This window comes from Sorex araneus, chromosome 3, assembly GCF_027595985.1.
Source record: "Sorex araneus isolate mSorAra2 chromosome 3, mSorAra2.pri, whole genome shotgun sequence".
Classification (NCBI taxonomy): Eukaryota; Metazoa; Chordata; class Mammalia; order Eulipotyphla; family Soricidae; genus Sorex; species Sorex araneus.
In genome coordinates, this window is record NC_073304.1 from 174,678,136 (window position 1) to 174,685,916 (window position 7,781).

Genomic DNA, 7,781 nt, shown 5'->3' on the forward strand with positions numbered 1-7,781 from the left:
GATCTCTACTACTCTTGGGTGTTAGTGTCCCATTCTGCTACTTTAATTCCACATATGAGTGTAATCTTTCTATGTCTATCTCTTTCTTACTCATTTCACTCAACTTGATTCTTCCCATTTTGATCCACTTATATGCAGATTTCATGACTTCATCTTTTCTAACAGCTGCATGATATTCCATTGTGTAGAAGTAGCAAAGTTTCTTTAACCAATCACCTGTTTTGGCGCACATCGTTTTTTTCCAATTTTCATTATTGTAAACAGTGCTGCAATGGACATAGAATTGCAGATGTCATTTCTACTATATATTTTTGCCTCTCCAGGATATATTCCCAGGAGTCGTGTTGCTAGGTCAAATGGAAGTTCAATTTCTAATTTTTTGAGAATCGTCTATATTGTTTTCTGAAAGGGCTAAACCAGTCAGCATTCCTACCAGCAGTAAAGGAGAGTCCCTTTCTCCCCATATCCATGCCAACACCGCTTGCTTTTGTTTATTTGGATGTGGGCTAGTCTCTGTGGTTGAGATGATATCTCATTATTGTTTTGATCTGCATCCTCCTGATGATTAGTGATGTAGAGCATTTTCTCATGTAGGCACATTCGGATTTTTTCTTTGGGAAAGTTTCTGTTCATTTCATCACCCTATTTTTTTAATTGGGTCAGTAGTTTTATTCTCGTAGTGTATACAAGTATATAAAGTGCCTGGTATATCCTACATTAAGTGTTTTTTTCTCATAGTCCATTGTATGATTTTTTAAAAATAATTGAGATTCTGTGACTTACAATGCTCTTATGATGGTTTCTCATGCATTTTATTCCAACACCATACCCATCAGCAGTGTGCCCACCTCTTGCCCCCAAAGACCCCAATGCCCATCATTTCTCTTTCCCTTCTGCCCCCACCCCTGCTATCCCCCAACTTCACTGTGTGAATCAATTTCCCTGGTCTATTGATACCTTTGCTGTGGCCCTCTGTTGATACCTTTGCTGGTTATCATTAAGTCTAACATACGAGGGATCATTCTACATCCTGAAATTCTTAGGCCCATTTTGGATTTATTCTATAGCAATGAAGTCTCTTTTGGCATTATTTACTATTAATGCATGTTGTGGAAATTATCTGTATTAAAAATCACTGGACCACAAGTGTGGAAAGGTCAGACTACAGCTGAATCTCAACAGGACTATGCTCATGAAAAACGAACTAGTCCCTGACGTTTCATTTGCTCTCAATGGAACGAACATCTCCGAATACAGCAGCAATGTGTACCCGGGTCGAGAACTCAACATGAGGAATGACTTGGCGCCAAAACTGCGCTGGAGGAAGAGAGCAGCGTGGTATGCCATCAAGAGCGTCGAAGAAGTGGTAAAGAGGACAAAGAATCTCCGACCCCGGGCATATCTTTTTGATATCACCTTTCTTCCTGCACTAAATATGCCTCAGAACCTGGGCCCTAAACAAACAGGATGAGAATGCTATTTGGGTATCCCAAAGAGGAATCGAAAGAACTATGCTAGGAGTATCGCGTCTCACTCAAGTGAGAGAAGGAATCTGGAGTTCTGACCTCCATTGATGGTCAAGAATCAGGTTTTCTCTCTCTTTTGCCAAGGCCTCAAAAATCAGATGGGCCAGACATGTAATGTGATTTAGAGATGACCACTGGACTAGGAGACTAGGAGTGATTTCTAAGTGCACAACTAGGAGTGAGTCCTGAGCACAGCCGGGTGTGTCCCCAGAACCTAAAATCCCTGACCCTAATGTAGTTAATCATATTAATTAGAGTTTCCTGGTGTGTCCCTAATTTACCTTACATCAAACTGCAGTATAAGACTGCATTCAACTGTTCCACTTTGGGGACAAAAAATGGAGATATGGAACAAAAAGGAAGAAATAGGGAACACTGACACCTCCTAATAAAACATTTCATCAAATATGCAATTTAGCAAGAACTGTTATTCGTGTGGACCTGTACTGTAATTAGTACAGGAAGTACTAATTTTTCTTTGCTCTGAATTCTTACCCCATAACCATAACACCCAATTAAATACAGCTATAAATTCTCAACTGATAATTACCTACTTGTTTCTAAATATTATCTACTTATAATAAAAAATGAGTGGACTTCATGATGTCAAAGTTTAAAATGTGAACAATTCTATCACTACTAAAAATGAGATGATTTGTTAGGATGTGTTCTCTAACACCAGTTATTCACAGTAGAGATTATGAAACAAGAACCAAATGACACTGGTATATACACAATCTCAACCCCCATTTATGACCAGAAGCTCAATTTCATTTTTACTCAGGTCTACAGCTGTTTCCTTGTTTTGGTATTGCAGAGTGCTGCATGTTAGCTGCCATGGCATATGATCGCTAAGTCACCATCTGTAGCCCCTTGCTCTATAATGTCATCATGTCCCCTCACATCTGCTTCCTGCTCACCATGGAAGTTTATATTTTGAGCATTTTTGGCTCTTCAGTCCATACAATCTTTATGTTAAGCCTGTCTTTCTCTAAGACCGATGTGGTCAACCATTATTTCTGCAATCTCTTTCCACTCTTAGAGCTATCCTGTTCCAGCAACCACATCAATAAATTATTGGTTCTCTTACTGAGTGCATTTATCATCCTGACACCTGCAATGACAATCCTTGCTTCCTACGTCTTCATCATTGTCGCATCCTCCACATTTACTCCACAGAGGACAATTCCAAAGCTCTCTGCACCTACAGCTCCCATGTGATGGCGGTCATGATCTTCTCTGGCTCTGCGCCTTCATGTACCTGCAGCCATCATCTTGAGCTCAATGGACCACGGCAAAATGTCCTCTATCTTTTAGAGATCCAGAGAAAGAGTCTTAACTGCTCTCTGATTTCCCCTCTAAGTCTGACCTCAACCTTCTGTGTTTTCAGTGTCTTCTCCCTGCAAGAATGTGGCAGCAATGGTTAGCTTCTTTTTAGTAGAGATTCTCCTTCTAGCTAATAGAAAAATTCTGGCTACAGCTGGCATCCGTGATAGTCTTAGAAGCCAATAGCTCCAACCAATAAATTATTACCAGGCCTAAACATCTGAATTTTGCAAACTGTCCTTTTTTGCCCTCCAGTGGATGTTGGAACATTGTCAATGTTAGCACAGAATTTCAAAGGTCCTCTGATTTCAGGGCTATTGGGATCAGAATTTGGATGGATGCAGAAAGGGTAGAAAACTTTTGTACAAGTTACCTGGTCATTTGAGAGGTGAAAATCTCTACATTAATAGTTATTATTGTGATGTACAGGAGGAAATTTAAAATGTTCATTACTATACTAAGTTTTTATACAACCATTACAATTAAAATATTTAATAAAGGGGTAAACACTAACTAATTAATTTTATTATAAGCATGTTTTCTGATAAATTATCAAACAGCACAATGGATGTGCAATGAAAAACTATAATTGTAAAAAACGTTTAATCTAATAAACATTTTAAAAATAAGTTTTTATTTATGTCTTCAAAAATTCAAAAATTGCCAAATTAAAACTACAAAATCAATAAATAATATTTAGTAAGATCTAAATATGTACGAAAAAAGTTTATAATCTGGGATTTTTCAAAGTCTTATGGTTTATGTTATTGTGTAATTTCATCTTCATTTTGAAGAAATATTTCTGTGATGAAGTTACTTCATGTATAAAATGAGATAAATGTGCTATAATACATATGGAATGAGATAATAAAGCAGAGAGTGCTTTGTAAAATGTATATCACCAAGTGCTAGAAACTGTTTACTGTGTATGTATGCATTAAGTTTGCATTTTAAATTTACATATATAATGGTGATTGAATGACAGAATAGAATTTGAAATATTAAATTTATAATATACCAATATAATTATTTAGTGAACCAACTAAATTACAACCTACCATTTGAGTAAGTATGGGAAAATTAATCTTTTGTGTGTGAGTTCCTTTACATTTACTGTTGGTGGGAATGTTGACTGGTCCAGCCTTTCTGGAAAACAATATGGACAGTCCTTCAAAAACTAGAAATTGAGCTTCCATATGACCCCACAATACCACTTCTGTGAATATATCACGAGGATGCAAAAGAGCACAGTAGAAATGACATCTGTACCTATATATTCATTGCAGCACTGTTCACAATAGCCAAAATATGGAAACAACCCGAATGCCCCAAACAGATGACTGGTTAAAGAAATTGGTTAAAGGTACACCTACACAATGGGATACTCTGCAGCCATTAGGAGAGATGAAGTCATGAAATTTGCTTATGAAAGGATAGATATGGAGAGTACATTGCTAAGTGAAATTAGTCAGAAAGAGTGGGACAGACATAGAAGGACTGCACTTATTTGTGGAGTATAGAATAACATCCAATGAGGCTGACATGCACCAACAGTAGATACAAGGGCCAGGAGGATTGCCCCATAGTTAGAAAACTGCTTCATGAGCTGAGGGGAGGAGACAGATGAAATAGAGAAGATGATGTCTAAGAAAATGATGGCTAGAGGAACCAGTTGAGATGGGAGATGCATGCCAAAAGTAGATAATGGAACAAATATGATGACTTCTCAGTGTCTGTAGGGAGCTGCTTTACAAGTCTGGTTCTTATCTCCTAGTAAAACAGAGACTGGCTCTTATCTTCTGATCAAACAGAGGCTTGTAACAAGGTTGCCACTACTGATCTTTATCATTTCACCATGTGTTTCTTACTAGCCAATGTCCATAACAAAAGGACTTGTCACAATCTGCATTTGTATGGGGGTCCAGGCAAGCATACCATACTACCTCTTCCCAGCAGAGAGGTGTAAGTACTGTAACTGCCATTACAATAAACACTCTCTCTCTCTCTCTCTCTCTCTCTCTCTCTCTCTCTCTCTCACACACACACACACACACACACACACACACCTCTTTCTGGCTCTGGGTGTCTGTTCATTTGGCTGCGTCCCCTCCTCAGCCCCACAAAGGGTCCTCCCTGCTAGACAGGACAGAACTCCCACAAGTGTCTGCGTTGCAAGCAGTGTTGCCCAAAAGTAGAGAGAGCATATGGGGAATATTGTCTGTCTGCCATGGAGGCAGGGGGAGGGTGGGAAAGGGGGGTATACTGGGGATACTGGTGGTGGGGACTGTGCACTGGTGGAGGGATGGGTGTTTGATCATTGTGAGATTGTAACCCAAACATGAAAGCTTATAACTATCTCACGGTGATTTAGTAAAATTTAAAAAAATAAAAAAAATTAATCCCATATTGAGCAGTTGTGAGAAGGGGGCTTATAAAAATAAAAGCATTAGAACTCTACTTGGTACAGAGTAAGTATTCGAATAACCCTGACTATTGATATGATAATGGTTTTTGTACATCAAAAATAAAGTGTTTTAAAATTAAAAGCATAAGCATGATGAATGATAACCTAGCATTGTTTTCTAAACCTTAAATAGAAAATGTTAGAATCATGACTTCCAACCTGGCAGAAGTCTTATCCAGGTAGAAAGATCCTGTCACAGGTCCTTCAAGAACAATATTTGCCTGGCTACCATTTCAGCCCATGTAATAGGCTATACAATTATGTCTGTGATGTCCCAGTTGTCAGAGAGATCATTACAAACAGAAAGCCTCATGAGAGTAAGAGAAAGGAGGAAAACAGTACATTTTAATTACTCCTACACCTCAATACTTCATCCCCAGTGAGAGGAAGCCATGGGGAAGCACGTTGTTTCTGATGAAACTTATTTTACCTTGAGACCCTAATAAAAACAGGTGACTTTGGCACACTCCTCAAGTAGCACAGTAAGAAAGCTCCAATGAAAATTAGGGCTCTTGACATGTAAAATCTTGGTGAACAGCCAAGAACTGACTCCAGCATTGGATCCCCTAGTAAAAGAGTCCAGGAGATTATCTTCCTGCCCTAGAAACCTTTTGTAGAAAGCACTTGATATAAATCCAGCATTTACTGGAGGCGAAGGTTTCTTGGGAGAGACAGGGTAAGTATTTGAACTCCATCTGTTCTAGAACTTTTGAATCTCAGGATAGCAAAGGAGTATGATTTCTCCACAGCATCCCAGGTATTTGCCAAAATTAACAGCCCATCTTTTGCTGTAACACATTGGAAAACAGAAAAGTGTCTTCTCTAATCATGTAAATGCCACTCCTTTTAGATACACTCAAAGACTGTTGAGACTGAAAGTGGGTCTCTCAACACAGCAACCATCTTGGAACTAGCATATGACAAACCTAATTCTAATTGATGATATGTAGATATGGAGTAAATTTTTCTTTTGTATTTTTGGGTCACATGGGAGATATACAGAGGTCACTCCTGGCTCTACACTCAGGAATTACCCCTGGTGATCCTCAGGGGACCATAGGTATGCTGGGAATCAAACCTGGGTTGGCCATGTGCAAGGCAAATGCCTACCTGCTGTGATATCGCTCCAGCCCTGAGGAGTAAATTATTTTCACCCAGATGTTTAAACCTAAGCATAAGAGTACACCGATCTTGGTTCTGAAAGATCCATAAAGCTGGCTGTGTCTGCTGACCCTTGTGGACACAGGCTCTCTTAGAAGCCTTGTGGAGCAACTCAGGGTCCGTTCCTCATGCACTGTATTCCAGAAGGACCCAGGGCAGCATGGGCTGCAGCATGCCATCTAGTCTACCACCCCACTATGTTCAGATTGTAATTCTCTCAAGAGTAGTCTCTATCATCTCCCTTCCCCTAAATGCCCACTGCAAACTTTATCCTAGGACTAATGCTTACCAACTCATCTCTTTAGTAATACCCCAGAATGAAGTCGAATATTATCTTCGCAAGCTGCTATCACCTGCAAATGTAGGTTACTCTTAATATGTAAGAGTCAAGTATGAATTCCAAAATTATTTCTAAGCTTGTTTATTTTCAATTCAGCATACTTATCATGTTCACAATCATAATCAATATAGTGGAAACTGTACTATAATAAAGAAAACCTAGGCAGATAGAAATCTTTTATTCTATTCATCCAGAGAGATAGCAAAGAGGGTAGGGCATTTGCCTTGCACGAGGCCTACCTGAGTTCGATTCCTCCACCCCTTTTGGAGATCCCAGCAAGCTACTGAGAGTATCCTGCCTGCACAGCATACCTTGCAAGCTACCGTGGCGTATTCGATATGCCAAAAACAGTAACATCAAGTCTCACAATGGAGAAGTTATTGGTCCCTGCTCTAGCAAATCAATGAACAATGGGACAACAGTGCTAGTAAAACAAAGGAAATAGTTTGCAATATTGACACTGAAAGGTTATCAATAATATCCCTTACCTACTTTTAATGGATGGGAGGGAACCTGAGGACACTGGTGCTGGGAAATGTACACTGGTGGAGGGATGGGTGTTGAAATACTGTATGACTGTATGACTGATATTCAATCATGAACAGCTTTGTAATGGTCTATCTCACAGTGACTCAATAAAAAAGTTAAATGAATAAATAATTAACATAGACTCAAAAAGAAAATAGAGACTATGAATTAAAAAAAAAAAAACTAAGGAAATTCCAGGGAACGGACCCCGGTGAACAGGTCTAAAGCAAGGATGATGTGAGGATTAAGAAAAGTGATAGATTCCACAAGTGAATCTAATCATTCTACATCTATCTCATTTCACTTACCATGATAAACACAATGTGAGACCAATACTCAAGGACAAGGGCCCAGGAGGATGGGTCCATGGTTGGAGGTCTGCCTCAAATGCTAGGGGAGAAGGCAGTTGGGATGGAGAAGAGAGTGCTATGATAAA

The 7,781-nt window shown here is 39.1% G+C and overlaps 1 pseudogene; it reads left to right on the forward strand.

Annotated features, from left to right (window-relative positions):
- Positions 1–2,226: 2,226 nt before the first annotated feature.
- Positions 2,227–2,843, forward strand: LOC101542661 (putative olfactory receptor 8G3; annotated as a pseudogene).
- The last annotated feature ends 4,938 nt before the right edge of the window (positions 2,844–7,781 follow it).